The 19,572-nt window shown below is 34.9% G+C and overlaps 1 protein-coding gene across 23 annotated transcripts in view; it reads right to left on the reverse strand.

The window, feature by feature from the left end:
* RIMS1 (regulating synaptic membrane exocytosis 1) overlaps window positions 1-19,572 on the reverse strand; it is a 496,468-nt gene that overhangs the window by 188,217 nt on the left and 288,679 nt on the right. The gene's annotated exons all lie outside the window — the stretch shown is intronic.

Raw genomic sequence — 19,572 nt, forward strand, 5'->3', positions numbered from 1 at the left:
TTCCATATGCAAAATAAATCTGATTTTCAAACCACAAATCTCCAAGTATTCTTTGAATAATGTAATAATCAATAATGTATTGATTTTCTGAGTTCCATACACCATCAGCATATTAAGGACAGTACTGAAGTACTATACGAAAAATGTACAGATTATTTCCAAACTATTCTAAAGTACTTTCATAAGCTGAAAACATCTCTACTCATCTATAGCTGACTTGCTTACATAATGTCTGTTGCTCACAATTATATCTCGTAAAAAAATGTATACTTCCATATAAACAAATCTACCAATTATTTTAAATAATGAGGATGCCTACATAATTTACTGTTGATGAGATGTAAATCTAGCATCTCATTCTTTACGGGAAATGAAGACTGCCCAGACAGAACTAAAACATTACTACTGAGTCGACTGGCTAAATCTGCTGTGTGAGCTCTGATGTATTGTATTAATGTATTGACACTTAAGAATCAATAGCAAGACAAACTCTGGACAGAAGGGGGTAAATATCTTGTCTTTAATCTGTACATGTGTAAACCCCAGATCCTTTTAGTGATACCAAGATTCTTAATATTTATAACCAGTAGTAGAATATAGTATTTATGAAAGGTATGGCATAAAAACATATTCAGGTTCATAATATCTCCTCTGGGAGGTTTTCACTGACTAAACCCAAAGTACATTGATCTTTTTATTGTTTAGTACTTCTCTTTAGGTTTTCAAGGGATAGTCAGTCCTACATAATTTTTCATTCTATTATTTCTTTCAATTTTCACTGATCCCTGCATGCATGCATTCAAAACTTCTTTCATCTACAAAAATTCTGAATATCAACCATACTAAGCACCGGAGTAAAGAGAAAAAATATCAAGAACAGGTCTGTGCCTTCAAGGTTTAAATGCTATTATTATTCATGTTACAGATGAGGAAACCAAGGCTTAGGTATGATAAACGACACATCAAGTTAGTGGCAACACTAGAATTTGAATTCAACAAAAGCAACATTCATCAAAGCTAATATCGCTTTAGATTACCACTTCCTTAAATTTGGGGACTCTTACCTAATATCTAGTTCAAGGCTCTGTTTTTGGCAGTTTGTGACTGAGGCAAATAAATCTGCACTAAGTGAAACATACATTATGCTATTGGCTAAGGTCCTCCATGAGAATCTAGTATAGCTCTGCCATGCCTTGACCTAAGAACACCAGTTTACAGAGATGTTAGCAGATGGTTTAGAGTAAAAGGGCCCCCAACCACATGTATTCAGGACACACTGCATATTCCATTCTTTTCTAGAAAAATAACAAGGCACACCAGTAAAGGTGGTGAGAAGTCCTGCATTGAGGACACTTTTAGCTAAAGTTAGCACCGGCTAAACTTAGTTGAGCATAAACAATATTTTTGGCAACATTTAGTAAGCCTGTTATTGCTTTGCAGAAATAATAGTTGGAAAAAGGCTTGCATTATTAATACTGTGTACTCTGATTTATTAAGCTATCCTAAGGAACAAGAAAGAGAGAGTGAGTATCAAATCCCATTTTATAGACTAAGAGATGATGTTCAAGACCGTGTTGTTCCTTTGGGTAGTTTCTATAATAAAAGGGACTCATGTCTTGTTCTGTCACTGGGATATCTGTGATTCTGCTACCACAAATTATTAGCTCAGCTATCCCCTTCCTGACTCAGATGGACAGCTTCTGTACTGAAGTTCCATTTATTCAAGTCTACATAATCAAATGGAGGTAAATATTTTTGTTTTATTTCTTTTATTGAAACTTAAAAATATTTCAAGAAAAAGTCCAACTGACATAGCCCAGTAAATTCTGATTGCATATAGCTAAACACAGAATAAATCAATATTCAAAATACAATTTGTAGAGTAACAATAACACGAAAGAAGGCAAAATTAGTTTAGAAGACATAAGGATTCTTAAAATATTAGGATTTGGAAAATTAACATATTTAGTTCAATTTTTTTTTCAGGATTGAGAACCTCTTTCATAATTGTAATTTCCTGAGTTATTAGGTTTCAATTCCTCTTGTATCATTACTTACAGGCTTCCCACCAGAGTGGTTTGGACATTAGAAGCAACTCTGGTTATAAAATATCTAGCTGGAAAAATGTAAAAGGTTAAAAAAGACTCAAAGTATTTGATGCGATCAAGGGGGCTCTGGAACCCAAATTGCCCTGGAATTCAAATTTAAATTAAGTTACAAGTATAGAAATTATTGTTTTCAAAATGGAGTAATGACAAAATTTATAATATGAGTATGAGCACTCACTGAATTCTATTCTTTGTTTTACAGTGTGTTAAAGGACAAACACGTTTAAAGGAGATCTTCAACAAGAACTGGTTGGGATCATTTCCTTTGATTTGTGATGTCTTCTAAGCTAAGTAGCCCTAAAATTTCCAGACCCTGACCCAACATTATGGAGAAATTGAGGCAATTACTGGATATGGAATATAGGAAGTCCGAACAGCAAACATCAAAATGTCAGACAGTGGCAGGATGTGACCCAGGATTAAGTAGGGAATTTTTCCGAGATAATATTTTTAGATTCGGAGAGATGTTTGGGTGGAAAAGGAAGATCAAGAGAGAAATAAAAGGCAACTTTGTACTATGTCTAATTAATAAACTTGATTCACCTCCCATGGAATATGTTTCCTCCAATTTTTACCCTCTGACTGGTTCTACACATTACCTATAGGATACCTTTTGAGTGCTTTTTATGGTGATGAGATATTTAAAGGATAATCAGAAGTTGACCATTTCAGCCTTAAGCTGGGAACAAATATTTTAGCCATTGCTGTATTTCTCTGTAAAAGATAAAAAACATGTCAGAAGAAAAAGGATTCCAATTTGCAAAGCCAACATTTTAGCTCTCTGAGCACCATTTCTTAGCATCTGCCTGTTCTTTGTAACTTTAATAACTGATCCTATGGGAATGGAAAAAGTTTTGAGCTTAAAACTAGATGGGAAAGATATTATAGAATGATGTATAACTGACCAAGGACCAAATTTAATGTTATTTTTTTGATGTGGGAATATATTACAATGCAGGCAATATAAATTCAGTCTATAAAACCCACTTAATGAACAGAAGCAGAATGAGATTTCAATTGATTACAACAGACTTACTGTTTGTTTTTGTTTTCACCCTGGGTTCAGACAGAAATAAGACTACTCATTTATCTAAGCTGTGTGAAGTTTTATATTCATCTTTCATTGTGGAGAAAGCACTGTTGAGTGTCCTGGCCTTGTGTAAAGATGCAAGGTTAAAAAAGAGGTTAAAAAATTACAATTTCCTGCTATTTAGGAGGGAAATATTCTCATGGTCCTTGTGGTTTAAAAATGCAAACCCCTAACCATTCATTATAAGTCTTGATTCATCCAGGCATATTGCTGAAGTACATCACCCACATACTTAGAGATCTGATTTTCTCATTTCATTTCTGGCACTTGGAGATTCTTCTTTCATACAAACTCATCTATGCCTTTAAAAAGTGTTATCTTGGCCGGGCTCAGTGGCTCACGCCTGTAATCCCAGCACTTTAGGAGGCCGAGGTGGGTGGATCATGAGATCAACAGATCGAGACCATCCTGGTCAACACGGTGAAACCCCATCTCTACTAAAAATACAAAAAATTAGCTGGGCATGGTGGCACATGCCTGTAATCCCAGCTACTCAGGAGTCTGAGGCAGGATAATTGCCTGAACCCAGGAGGCAGAGGTTGCGGTGAGTCGAGATCACGCCATTGCACTCCAGCCTGGGTAAAAAGAGTGAAACTCTGTTTCAAAAAAAAAAAAAAATTAAAAATAAATAATAAAAAAAGTGTTATCTTTATCCATCATTTATAGGCTTTCTCAGTGGAATTTGGGGGGGGGGGGTTTAAGGAGGGTTTTTTGTTTTTTTTTTTTACTTACTTTTAATTTCTTTAGCCTAGGCAGCCATGTTACTGTAAACTGGAAGTAATTTCAAGTGGTGTCCCAGTTACCTTTTTCCCTTTGATATGCTGACAGTTTTAATCTAATTTGTCCATTCGAATGCCATTAAATGGATATATTTATTTGTCCTCACAGAACTACAACTCAAGCAATGCTATCTGAAGTAATAGTGCCTTCTTTATTATTCTACTGTCCATGTACCTAGTTGCTTCCTAGGTATGGTCATGGGCATCAGCTATTTCTCCATTAAAAAACCCAACAAATTTAAGAAGCCAAGTAAAAAAGGTTGGGAAAAATATGACAAGACTTAAAATACCAAATTCCTAAATAAAGCACACAGTCAAGTAGAGTCAAGATCATTTACATGATGTACAAGCTAAGTAATTAAATGCTACACAGAAACTTACATTTCACCTCATTATTTCTAAATATCATTCTATTTTTCTATTTATATTTATCTATTTGTTGTCCACTCTATGTTAGAAGTACTTTGAAAATCTATTAGGAATTAAGCAAAACAAATAAAAACCAGTGGTTTTTCAGAATAGAAGTCTCCCTAAATTCTACCTCAGCTGAATTTCCAAACAAATCACACAAAGGCCAGTACTTAATCTGGGTTATACCATGCCTACAGGACCAGACTACCTGTTGCTTATTTATTCCTCTCTGAAATAATTTTCAAAAATTTTTCTTAAAAATATTTATGAGCTTTGTGGCAATATATAAATACACATATAGTATTCTACCTCGAAAACAGTATTTATTTCAAAAAATAAATAGTCATACTACAAAACACAAATAAGACAAATGTAGAGCTGGAATCTTCAAAAAGCAGAGTGATGAGAGTGGCTAAAGCCACCCCGCCCACTGAAAGGTAGAGCAGGTGGGTAGAGGTTACTAGAGCTGCAATGTCCTGTCCTGCTAGGAGAGATGAAGTCAGTCCATGCCTAAAGCTCCTCCCATTGATTAGGCTAAAAGTAACTCCAGTCAATCTCTCTCAGGGTGGCTACTTGTAATATACTATATACTCTGTGACTTGGGGTCCAGGTATTGGAAACTATGGAAGAAAAAAAGTCTATGCTATATACCCAACTAGAATAGCATTCAAGAAATGATAACAAACTAACAGCATCTTACTACCCCCAGACTCTCACTGAAAGAATTAACAAAGGACATGCACTGACAAGATGAAAAATAAAGCAGAAATGGAAAATAAGAAGTAACCAAGAACAATGAAATTATTTAAACACATTGGTAATTGTTAACTATAATAATAATACTGACATTTACTTATGTGAATATTGAAACACAAGTTGAACCTTAATCCAAATAATATCGTAGAAGACAGTAAATTTTTGAGAAAAGTGAAAGCATGCTAAAGTCTTCTTTCATAGACATATGACCCCGTCACTACTAAAAATACAAAAAATCAGCTGGGCATGGTGGCACGTGCCTGTAATCCCAGCTACTCAGGAGGCTAAGGCAGGAGAATCGCCTGAACCCAGGACGTAGAGGTTGCGGTGAGCCAAGATTGCGCCATTGCACTCCAGCCTGGGTAACAAGAGTGAAATTCCGTCTCAAAAAAAAAAAAGAAAAAAAAAAAAGTTCTAAAATGAAGTACTTCATTGAAAAGTTAAGATTTGCATTAAAGAATACAAATAAAATGAATAATGCCTTAAGCTCTAAAAGAAATGAAGAAACAAGGAAAATGACTTGATCTTTTAGAATGCATGAAAGGTGAAAAAGCAAAGCCAATGAATGAACGGTAAATAGAAAATCTAAGCAAATACAAATACAAGGGAATATATCTATGGGAGGTGGTTAAAAATACAAAAAAAAAAAAAAAGAAAAAATGAAATCTAAGTATACTCATTTTGATGTATATCCTGTTAGTTCTCTGTGCATATATGTAATCATTTTTCAAAAACATACCATATAGTATACATGTAATTAGCGATGCCTTTCCCTGAGCTATCACAAATACATTTTTCTGTCAATAAATATAAAAATACATAACAAAATTTTCATGGCTATACAATATTCCTATAATCAGTACCTTTTAACCAGTATCTTATTGTTGGTAACTAAGCTGACTTCCAATTTTTATATTACAGAGATTGTTATCATAAAAAATATTTGCCCATAACTATCATAAAGTACTTATTGTGCCAAGATACTCTTTGTGATATAATCACATTTTATAAACTAAATACAAATAAGTCAGTTAGAGGGAATGATTCTAGCTATTAAATAAATTTGACAAGTTGATTTGGGTTACAGACAAGTTCTTACTTGATTTCAATTCCAAACATCAGGCTTGGTTGACTTTGAACTACTCCGATCACTATTCTAGCTCCCCCATTCACTGTGAAACACACAATCTGATGCATAATTAAACTCAGTTTCCCAAAAGTCCTTAATTTCGAAAGTAACTCATGGTTTCCCAAAGAAAAGGCTGTCTTTGCAGCCCTACACCTAATTTAGAGTTCTTATTCTTTTGGGGGTTATGCCAATTAAAATTTTAGCTTCTTTCCTTCTGATCACTTACTTGTCAGTCTGAGCTTCCTAACCTGGTTTTGTTTTACACTATTATTATTGATGCTATTGATGTTGCTTTATTTTTCTGAAATCTAATGGCAATTCTCTCCTAATAACTCATGTTGTAGTTTTTCCTGTGCATATTTTTTTCTTTCATTAAAACACACACTAAGTTAATGTCTAATGGTAGGAATATAAGTAATCTCTTTGTAGTTCAAAAATTAATGTCCAAATTACTAAAATCATTAAAGAAACAGAATTCTGAGAACACAGAAGAATTACTTCTCTGTAATTAGATTTCTATAATTATACAAGAAACAAAGTAAATAACGTCTTGTCATCCAATCAAAAAGTACTTATTGACCTAAGTAATTTTTCCCAAATGTATGGCCATTAAATCAATAAACTTAACAGATATACCAGGAATTAGAAGACAAGAAAAGTTACCCTTTTTCAAACCCAATCATCCTCAGTCATACTTTTGTATACATCTTTTCTCCCTATGCAATTATAAAATGTATTAGTTTCTTACTTTCTAATTACTTTTACAAATTAAAAAAATAAACATTCAACAACATACAACTTAATTCAGCTACTATAATTCCATGTATGTTAACTATCACTTTAGTAACCATAAAACAGTATATAAATGCAGAAATCTGATTTCTCCATTTATAGTAATTTCCCTTGAGAAAGGACATGCAAACATCAAGAATAAAATTGGATATTCCAAGAGAACAATTGAGGATAAGGTGAAATTTGATTACAGTTTTAAATCACGGTTAGAGATAGAGGGCATTTTAAAAAGGCAGAATACTGGCAAATAACGGAGATGGAAAAGTATATGGTAAGTGTGAAATACAGGAAATAAATGCTAATCAGTCAGCAAGAATATAGTGCTAGAGGTAATTATGTCAAGATAAGTTAGAGCTATACTGTGAATACCACAGGGCTTGGAGGAAGCTTTTGGATTTCATTCTGTGTGTAATGATAACCTAATCCATAGGAGTTCCATCACCATACCAACTGGAATAACAAAGGGTTAGGGCAGTTACAATTACTACCTTTGTATGATCCTCAAAACTGAGAAGTACTTTCCGGTTTATTTTCTCAAAGTAGACACAACTTTCCATTTCTGTTCCAAATACATGCAAGGTCACCCTTCTGTTCTTCAATCCCTCCCTCATTTGTGTGCTCCCAAGCACTACAGAGCTATCCCAGGCAGAATTCATACCCGCTAGTCTGTCAGAAAGTGAATTCCTGGGTTAGAGTTTCAAAATATACCTGGATTCATACAACTCTGTATTTTATCCCCCAAAGGTAAGTTAAATACATTCTGGATACTTTCTCAGTCAAATGTGTCTTTCAAAATTAATATGCAACTTTTTTGGGAATCTTATGATACAAAATAAAAATTCTCATGGAAGGACTAGCACTTCATAACTTAGGAAGGGTCAGGTTTGAGATTTGCCAATAACAATACTCAGGCCCTAACCCAGAACACTAAAATCAAAATCTCTGGTCCTGGGACCTGAACACTGGCATGTTTTTCAAAAAGCTCCTCAATGTGATTACAATGTGCACTGAATTAGTCTTACAGTTCTCAATTCAACTATACATTAAAATAAATTTGGGGCACTTCTCCACATTGACTAAGTTAGATTAGTTTTTGGTGCTGCCCCAGCAACTAATTTTTAAATGCTCCTCAGATAATTTTATAAGCGCATAAAAATTTTAGGATCACTGATCTAATCCAACCCTCTCCTTCTGTTGCCCAAGATAATAACCCAGTTATTGACAGAAGTAGGATAACCTATTCCCTCGACCTGTAGCCCCTGGGCTCTTTTCTCTTTAAAGGTCTATAAGCTTATTCTTCCTAGAACAGTGTGTATGCTTGTCTTTCTTTGTTCATGCCAGTCTCCTTCACTAGAATGACACATTGGTTCTTCCTGTCCAAAATCTGCTCCAGCTGTAATATTAAACATTGGCATTCCAGCTTCCCTCCTAGCTCCTATAACATCTATTATCTATGCATCTTATTTGGTGTCATAGAAATAATATTTAAGTAGTACTTGCTATGTATCAGGTACAAGGCTCACAGAGCCATGCATAATCTCATTTAATCTTTACAACTACTCCATGAGGTAAGTGCAATTATTATTTCCAGGTTCTAAAACTATTGAACTTCAGGCTTCAAGAGGGAGTTAGGTAACATGTCCTGGATTATTAGTCTCTGGCTATGCCTACAGCTTATTTGTGTACTCAAGATCTGGGATATTAAACCCTCATTATAAAGTAAGATTCTTCATGGTCTTACATTTTTCATAAACAACAATGGAGACAAATGCCAAAATCAGTATTTATCGTGTATGTACACGAACATGTACCAGCCTTAGTCTCTTTCCTCCTATGAATATTATTGTTGAGTTGAATTATGTGCCCCTCCAAACTCATATGTTGAAGTCCTAACCCCTAGTACCTCAGACTAACTGTGTTTGGAGATAGAGTCTCAGAGATGCAATTAAACCAAAATGAGGCCATTAGGGAGGTTCCTAATCCAATATGACTGGGGTCCTTATGAGAAGAGGAAATTTGGACACAGACATGCACAGAGGGAAGAGCGTGTGAAGACACAGGGAAAAGACAGTCATCTATAAACCAGGGAGAAAGGCCTGGAACAGATCCTTCCCGATGTTCTTCCAAAGGAACCAATGCTGCCAACACCCTGATCTCAGACTTCCAGCCTCCAATACTATGAGAAAATAAATTCCTGTTGTTTAGTACACCCAGTCTGCAGTATTCTGTTATGGTAATCCATGGAAACTCACACAATTATTATCTCATGTGGTATACAGCAGCCTCAGAAGGGTTTACCAGAATTAAAATTAGATCTGCCCTTTGAGATGAAACAAACATATTCTTTTAAAAAAGACTCAACTGCACAAGTTCAGCTCTGTAGTTAAAACGAGACATACAAAGAAGATGGCTACATACCACAAATATAGAATAGCAGTAAGAATCAGAGATGCCCCACAAGGTATGGATGAGAATGATATGGAAGAAAATATCTGGATTTCCAATACAGTAGTTGACATCAGTCATTATCTAGGGTATCTAAGGATCCAGTCAGTATCTAAGGATCCAGCTTCTAATTCCTGGACAGGGACTAGTGAGGGCAAGCAAAAGCTTTAGTTTTAAAGAGACTTGGGCAACAAAATCAGATTCAGCCACAAGATCTAGGGAAATGGATCTAATATCCAAAATTAGGCACAACTCTGGCCGGAGCCTGGTCTCGGGAATACGTTAAAAGTTAGATTGCTAGGATTGAGCCCAGACTGTAGACAGAACAAGTAGCAGAACTGAGTAAATGCTAGTCTTCAAAGGGTTTGGCTGAAGCTGAAAACAAGATGAGTGTCAAGCTCTCACAGCTGCAAAGAATAAAGGGCTTCAAGGGCAGGAAATCCGGTAGATCCCAACCCCCATGTTTCTTTCTCTGATCAACAGTGTGTGAAAGGAGAGATTTCTGTTTGCTTCTGAACCCTCTTTGAGGTCTGAGACTCTGTTATTCTATTAAATTGAACCAAAAGTAAGACAATCTTTTCATTCACTGGATAAAATGGGTCAAAAACACTGCAGTATGATTCTGCATTTTAAAAGGATACTGAAGAGCAACTTACAGAGATAAAATAGGTGACACTGAAATCTTCAATATCAAATCTTTTTCTAAATGAACTTTGAAGCTAAATGTTTCCCCTTAAAATGACCATAGTTACACGTATTTTTAAAAGTTCTATATTAAAGTTATAAGTATATATTAAATGTAAAATCTGTATGATTATTTTTGAAAATGTAGCCCTGATGTTAATTTAGTTTCTCCTGATTCAAGAATAGAAATTTCTTTCAAATGCAACTAAATGACTAATATTTCTAGCTATGGACTATTTTGGAAGAAATATTATTGGGTATAATCATGTTAAATTTACTGACTTAATTTCTTTTCTTTTTATAGAGCTTATGTTTGTCATAACTCCTGTCTTAGAATCAATGAGATTTTTTTTTTTGGTCATTTATATATTAAGCAGAAATTGAAACTGAAAATCCAGCTCTCACCATGATTTCCAAATTTTTCTTAATGTATATTCTTAGAAATTAGCATGTTATCTCAGACCACACACACACACACACACACACACGCACACGTGTGTACACAATTATTTTTCTTTCAATTCCTTCTTAAGATTTAAATTGCACAGATGATTAAAACAGCTAATGTCCATTCCATAACCACAGTAAGAAGAAACTAGTTCTCAGGCTTTCTCTCTCTAAGGCATTAAAATGAAGCATCTAACACCCCAAGTCATATGTCTCCCTTTCAGTAACTAAGGAGAATGGTTTATCCTTACCTCATCAGTGGCAGACAATAGTCTCTCTTCTATTTTATGCCTATTCTCATCCTTATCCTTCATAAGACCAAAAAAAGGCAGGCCAGGTAAAACTGTTGAGCATTAGTGCTAAATGTCAATCTGTCCAACTGTCTAACTGTGCAACTGTCCAACTGCTTCTCTATGGCAATTTCTTTCCTCTGTTAGAGTAATTAAAGAAGAAACTACAAAAAGTATTTCCCTGAAGGCTAACAAGTGGAGGCAGAGGTCTTTGATAGTGTGTTCCTCACCTTGTGTGGGAAAGGGGCCATGGTAGAAGTAGATAAAAGGGAAGAGCACAAAAGAAATCAAGTGGACTCTTTCGAGAGGGCCATTGAGGTCAGGGGCTATGTTCTAACCAATACACTTCCTAAATCTAGCAAGTGCCTGTCACATAGTGGAAGCTAAATGAAAAATTAATATTATAAAGAGAAAGGAAAGAGAAACTAGCATAAAAATTCAAGGCTTTTACAGTTCCATGTGAACTCACTTCTTTTTGAGGTTCTGATTGTTAAAATAACAATTATGGAAGGCCCTAGAAGACATCAAAATTGGTTACCTGCAATTTAATAAAAGGAACATTAAATAGAATTTTTTATTTTCTTTTTAAAGGATATCAAATTAATGAATGCCTATAATGAAAATTAAAATAAATAAGGGCTTCCCATGCATAGCTACAGCAATTGATTTCTCCATATTCCTTCTGCCCACACTATCACTTCTACTTCCCAACCTTATTTTTAGATATTTCTTAGTTGTTCTAATGGAAAACATCCTAATTTTAAAATAATTTGTCTCTATATGTTGACTGCGTTATTGGTAATTTATCTACTAGTTTCTAAATTTAAAATATTACCTATAAAATATAGGTAATATTGCCTATTTTTATAGGCAATATTTTAAATATTAAAGAGGAAATGCTCATTTTATTTACATCATTTTGCTTTCACAAGCCAATAGTTTTTATTTATCTTTCTACAATTCCGTATTTAAACATACTTAATCCTCTATTTTTGTCCTAAAATCTGAACAGAATCTTTTAACTCCTGAACAGTTTATATGACTGTTCATATTGTTGTTTATCCCTCCACCTCTCCCCTCTCTAGAGCCCTTCAGCTCCCATATCTGTCCGTTTTACCTTTATTTTGATGCAGAAACAATATTCACATTCACTTGTGTAGACATCTGTAAGTATTCCATGTAGAAAAGGGTTTATTCTAAAAACTGAAAACCAATAATCAGCTTTTACAATATCATTACATATAAATACTCCAGAACCAAGAAAAAGGCAATAATGTGCAAGGGTTAAATTTCCTTTTCTATATATGCACTGTCAGGCACTCTGAGAAAAATGTAGCTAGGTTTATGGCCCAACTGGCTCTATCAGTTACTTAAATCACATCATATTTTTTCTTGCTTCATATTTGGACAAGGATTTTTTAAAAGTTTATTTTTTATCAATTTTTAATTGCCCCTTTTCATTGTTGAAAGAAGGCACACCCTTTCTTTACCAAGTCCATGATGTCATGCAACTCATTCATTAGCCATTGGATATTTCTTGGAATCCATGACATTCTTATTAATACAGATATTCTTTTATAGCCTCCTAGAAATGATTTCCAATTTTAATTTGAACAAACTTCTTTCTGCACACATCATTCAGGGACTTCCCTGCACTGAATTTCTAGGTTAGTTCTACTATTTCTTGTTTATTATTTGTCCTGACTACATGATTAAGTTTTCTTGAGTGCATATATCTTTAAAAAATATTTTCAAAAGGAGAATAAAAAGTAGGCTTTCAGAGAACTTTGAAGTTGATAGTTTAGATGTATACAGAATTGTGGTTTCAAAATAACTTGGCAAATAATTTTTTCTGTATATTTTATTTTTATTAATACATATTTGTACATATATACATGTAATATTTTGTTACATGTATAGCATATGTAATGACCAAATCAGGGTATTTAAGATATCCATTATCTCATGAATTTATTGTTTCTGTATGTTGGGAACATTTTAAGTCCTCTCTTCTAGCTATTTTGAAATATGAAATATATTATTGTTAACTACAGTATACTTACTCTACTATCATTAGAGTAAGTATAAGATCTTACTTACTTAGCTCTTATTCCTTCTAACTGTTTGTATCCATTGACCAACCTCTCTCATCCATCCCTCTCCCCACAACAAAGCCTTCCTGATGTCTGGTAACTATCACTCTACTCTCTATCTCCATGAAATCAATTTTATTAGCTCCCACATATGAGAATATGTGACGCTTGCTTTCTTTGCCTGGCTTATTTCACTTAACCTTCAGTTCCATCCACGTTACTGCAAATGATATGATGATGATGATGATTTCATAATAACCTCCAGTTCTATCCATGTTACTGCAAATAAGAGGATTCCATTCTCTCATATGGGCAAATGGTATTTCATTGTGTATATGCACATTTTCTTTACCCATTCATGCACTGACGGACACTTAGGTTGATTCAGCATCTTTGCTATTGTGAATAGTGCTTCAATAAACATGGGAGTGCAGGTATCCCTTTGATATTCTGATTTCCTTTCTTTTGGGTAAACACCCAGTAGTGGGACTACTGGATCATATGGTTGTTCTATTTTTAAGAAATCTCAAAATTTTGAAGGCATTCATCAACTGTAGTCTATGTTTAGTCTGTAGTTCATTATCGCTGATGAGAATTATAAAGGCAGTTAGCTCTGTTTTGTATATGACCCAGTTTATTTTTTAATCCCCAAAAGATTATACATTTCCCACTTTCCTTGGCATCTTTAATGATGTTGGAGTTCCTCTAATGTTTCACAATTATAATCTTTGTACTCATCTTTGGGCATCCCCATGGCTGTATGGGCTTCCTCATAGGTAAGTTTTATGGTTGCCTCTTTCTGGATTCAAAATCAACGTTTTTACTTCAGCTTTTGTTTTAATGTCTAAGATCGGGTTATTTTATTCCTGACTTAGAGAACTGCCCAGATACCATACCTGTAGGCAAGTTTGTGATGCTGACTTTAGTCACATAATCTTGTATTTTTTCCAATTACTTTGTCCAAGCACTTCAATGTTATGAATTTTGGTACCCAGAGCTTTCTCTTTATCTTGAGCCTGTTAATAACTTCAATACTTAAAAAAGTATTTTCAACAGCAAATTTGTGTGGTTGGGTGAACAAACTGCCCTGTGGGTGGAAGTTAGGCATTTCAGGATGTATTATACCAAACTTGACCAAGATGTGTGGCAGTTTGTTCTGGTTGTTTTTTAAGCATTCTTCTGCTCTTGAACTATCTCTTATTTCCAGAGTCAGTGTGTCTTGGTTTATCTTGGTCTTTATCTTGGTTGTTAGTTTATCTTGGTTCTTCCTATCTTTTGGATTTTGTTGTTCATTCATATTTAAAATGGGAAATCAACTGGTTAATTTTCCTTGTAGATGGTGAGTGTTTCCATGTACATCATTTTAGCTAGGTTGCTCTAGTAGATATTAAATGTAACTCTGACATTTGTGAATACAGTATGTGAATGCATGCCTTTCACTTTAGGAAAAACGAGGTGTGAAGCTCAACTTTAGGATGGTATGGATGGGGGTTTCACAGTGGGGAGGTACCTACTCCCAGTATCTGATTTTTGCTCAAGCAGTTCACTGAATTGCTTCTTGATATTTACCTGGGATTTAAATGTTGGGCCTTTATGGTTGTGCAAGGTAATAAAGAAGAAGGGGGAATGGTAAGAAGAGTAACGTAGAGTGTTAACAAATACTGAATGAATGTGCCAACCTAAAGTTTCCCTTCTCACTTCAGCTCCATTGAATCTGATGTCTCTGAGCCGGAAGTCTTTACAAGACGCTTTATGGCAAATAGCTCTCTATTCCACCACCACACCCTCATGCCTACCTGGCAAGCTCTTATATGGAAAAGCAGGCGATATTCCTCTTTCCATCTTCTATAAACATCTCATCTATTCACAGTCAACCTTTTCTCTTCACTTTTATGAATACTTTACAGGAGTCTCATGGGGTAAGAGAAACAAATGCTGAGATTGGACAGCCATTTAAAGAGAAAGCACCTTTTAACCCATTTCCTATATAGAAAAAAAAAAATGTGCAGCTGGCTCCCAGCACCATACTTTAGGGCAAACGGGAAATGGGTTAAGTTGTAATTGTTTTAAGGTTACGATTTTTAAAATATCTGTAGCTAAATTCTTAAGAGGCTGATTTTGTTTTGAAGCATCCTGTCTCTCTATAAAGTCCCCAATTAGACAGACAGACAGACAGACAGATGAGGAGATACAGAAATAGCCATGGTCCTTGCATTCATGGCATTTTCAATTGACTAGCTAGAATAGTGCACTTGTAATGCAGATTATTTTAGATATTTATTAAACAAATTAATATATGAATAAATAAATAATGGTCAAATTTTTGAATTGCAAACCTTCTTAATGTTACAAGAAAAAATACTAGGAATATAAGAACACAGAATGAATTCTTTGCTCCCAGGAAAGATACCTAAACCAATAACTTCTTGATATGCTTAGGCTTTGTGTCCCCACCCAAATCTCATCTTGAATTGTAATCCCCATAATCCCCATGTATCAACAGAGAAACCTGGTGGGAGGTGATAGATCATGGGGGCGGTGTCCCCCATGCTGTTCTCATGATAGTGAGTTCTCACAAGATCTAATGGTTTTATAAGTGTCTGACAGTTCCTCCTTCACAGTCTTGCTCTCTCTCACCTGCTATCATGTAAGATGTGCCTCTTCCTCTCTGCCACAATTCTAAGTTTCTTGAGGTCTCCCCAGCCATGCAAAACCTCTTTATAAATACCCAGTCTTAGGTAGTTCCTTATAGCAGTATGAGAATGAACTAATCAACTTCTAGTCAAAATTATAAGCACAATGTGAACAGTGACCATTGCACTGCTGAAGCCCAGAGAGGACACTCCCAGTACGTTTAGTTTAAAAACTAAATAACTACATAAATCACTGCATAAGTTACATTTAAAGAATATATCATCTTATTTTTATAAGAGTTTCTGAGTCCCCAATGATTGTCTGGTACCCAAACTTAACAGGTAATTATTCATATTGCCCACAATCTACACTTGGTCCCCAACACCATCTTTTTGGGGAAAAGTCACATCTGTTATTAAGGGTCCTCAGTCTTATTTGGCTACTCATTGTTTGATATTCTTACAGGTATAATTTCTTAGACTAATCCAGATACCACATGCTCCTCAAAAGACTGCTCAACACTGCCTAGCAGTAACAGTTATAAACCAACCAATTACTCCTTGTAATATAGGCTGACATCTAAAGCGATTCGCAAAGCACTGTAGAAGTTCAAAGGCAAAATTAATTTGTATTGTACCTTCTCAGTTTACTGAAAGTCAGCAAGGAGAAGATAAAGAAGGAAAGGAAGTCCTGTTATCCTATGCCAGGCTCTTTTTCCAACTCCTTGCCTTAGGATGTATACATTAAATTCCTTAAGTATAAGTGGTCTTCCCATGGATCAGGACAGCATCTTAGTTTCTTTGTTTACTCTTAGGCCTCTTTACTCAATTCCTCACAGGCACAAATCTTCAGTAGACCTTCTTTCAATGAATTATATTACATATTTCATTTAAATTTAACTGTTATTTTATAAGCAGGATATAGTTCACTTTCTTTTTCTTCCACTTAGAGAGATTTATGTTAGTTAATATTTATAAACTAAAAGACAAGAGATGCCCAATTATTCTCACTTGGCAATAACAGTATGAATAGTAATCATTTTTAAAATGTGGTTAACCTCAATTTTTAAATAACCCCACCAGATAGAGCTCATTGTTAATCTGTGTTTGTATGCATGTGTGGTAACACGTGTTCAAAGGAATTAAACTATATTTAAAAGATTATGTTGACTACAAAAGCTGTGTTATCTTTCAGATGTCATTACCAGGTTATCTTTTGGTTTTGTGAGATAGCAGAACATATGGCAAAATTATATTGACACAACAAGGAGAAATATCCCTCTGAGGCATTTATCAAGTTGTAATTTATTGTGTAGTTATTCCTTATTCTTTATTTTTCCCAAAAGAATATAAGCTCCATGAGGGTAGGGAGCATATTTATGTTTGTTTTAACTTCAGTAAATACATAGAACATATGAAATATGTATTTTTAACAAATATAAGAAACAACTCAGCATACTATCAAAATATAAATACTATCTATGACAATAATAGTACAGATATATTAAGTAGCTAACATATGCCAGGTACTGTGTTAAGTGTTTAACTTATATGTGTAATTGATAAATTATCCTTTTAAATTTTATTCCATGAGGAAAATCTTTCTTCACCCTGAAATTTACAACATGACATACTATTCTCTTTTAAGAAATCTAATTCAGTAAAGAATGAGATTGGCAATTTGATAGGAATTGCAATGAATTTTTAGATTGCTTTGGACAGTTATGGTCATTTTAACCATACTGATTCTTCCACTCCATGAGCATGGAATGATTTTTCATTAGTTTGTGTCATCTATTTGTTCCATCAGTGTTTTGTAGTTCTCCTTGCAGTGATCTTTCACCTCCTTGTTTAAATGTATTCCTATAGAACACATCTTCTGCAAAGTGCTAGATCGTCAATCATCATTTAAACTGTAAATGAATTACTCTAAAAAAAAATTTCTTCCCAGATCATCCTTTGGCTTCTCATTCTATTGGGGCCCATAAGATATAAAACTGTTATTTTTTTTTCCCTTTTCTTTGTATATTATAGATACTGATAATTACCTCACAATCATTGTCATATTAAACATACATAGCATTAGTACAAGAGTGAAAAGCAAGATAGGAAGAATGTTAATTTAGATCCGATTATATATGCATAATCTCATCCACACCACTCAATAACCTTATGATGCAGATATTTTTATTTCAATTATGCCAATAAGAAAATGGAGATTTATGGAAATTAAGTAATTTGTACAGTGTCACAGCGTGCTGGAGATTATCATGGCTGGTTCCCCAAATCACCCTTAGTAGGCAATGGTAGGGTTTGCTAACAAAGTTATTAACAGCTATTACAGGTGGCAGCATTTCTAATTAAGTTTGAAATAAGAAAATGCCTATGCTACAGAAATAAAAGGTATTGCTCTATATAATGTTTCACTTTGTAGAGGTTGAGATTGATTAAAATATTAGAGTAGGATGGCCACTTTAATCGAGGTATATTCAAACAATTTATTTGAAAATGAGATTATGTTAAGAGGAACCAGGTTGTCTTTATCAGATAAATGAATATCTGGTATCCTTGTGCTCCCAGAGGCACAGGTTGAACATTGACTTCAGAGGTGTGTACATCCCAAATGGTAACCAGAGTCTCCAGAGTGATAAATTCCCAAGGAGGGGAAATGGTGTAGTGAGGCAATAAGTTTCTCACATCAGACAAGCTCCATCCCTCCAGCTACCCATGCCACTAGTCAGGTTTTCTTTCATTATCTGTTGTTATTGTAAATAATTTTAGAATTTAATTATGTCTGATTCCATGCCCACTATGATTTAAAACACATACTCAATGAAAACTGGTGAAGAGGCCCTTAAGGAATGGGAAAATATACATATTGTGATGGTTAATAATGAGTGTTAACTTTATTGGATTGGAGGATGCAAAGCATTATTCTGGGTGTGTTTGTGAGGGTGTTGCCAAAGGAGATTAACATTTGAGTCAGTGGACTGGGAGAGGCAGACCCACCCTCAATCTAGGTGGGCACAATGTCCTCAGCTGCCCGCACAACCAGAATAAAAGCAGGTAGAAGAACATGAAAAGACTAGACTGGCTTAGCCTTCCAGTCTTCTATCTGTGTGGGATGCTTCCTGCCCTCAAACATCAGACTTTAAGTTTTTCAGCTCTGGGACTCTGAAGGGCTTTCTTGCTCTTCAGTTTGCAGTCAGCCTACTGTGGGACCTTGCCTTATAGTGGTATGAGTTAATACTCCTTAATAAACTCCCCTTTATACATACATCTACCCTATAGTTCTGTCCCTCTAGAGGACCCTAACTAATACAGATTTTAGTACTGCGAACGGTTCCAGAGGAACAGAATAATAAGAATGGAGTGTTGGTTTTGGGGTTTCAGGAGTTGGTTGCTTATAATTAGACCCAAAAAATACTAAGGACTCTACTTCTAATAGTATGGACAACACTGATAGTCCTTGGTGTGAACTGTTTAGAGGGTCATGGAAAATACATGCCTTTGACACTCCTGATTCTGAGAGGCAAGGCGCTTACTGACTCTATACCTAATACCTTTGACCATATGTGGAGAACCAAGGAATATGATGAAGTTGGATGGTTGCTCTTAAGTTCGCTGGACAAAGTGACAAAATGATAAACTTGGGGATTCTAACTCTCAGCTTCAGAAGCAGATACCGAGTCTCAAATCTTCTAAGATTGTCCTGAGTCTTATCTCCTGTAGAGAAAGAGCTGAAATTGTGGAAAATCAGACACAAGTTCTTATCCTGTGAGTGGCTAACTTGCAACAAAAGGCATACAAGCAGCCTTGCCAGGTGTCTACTGTTAAAGTGATGACATTGATTGGAAAAAAATGGAACTCTGCAACATGGAATGGGGACATGTAGGAGGACCCTGATAAAGCTGG

The sequence above is a fragment of the Sapajus apella genome, unplaced genomic scaffold (assembly GCF_009761245.1).
Source record: "Sapajus apella isolate SASKATOON/1434 unplaced genomic scaffold, GSC_monkey_1.0 scaffold6, whole genome shotgun sequence".
NCBI classification, from domain to species: domain Eukaryota; kingdom Metazoa; phylum Chordata; class Mammalia; order Primates; family Cebidae; genus Sapajus; species Sapajus apella.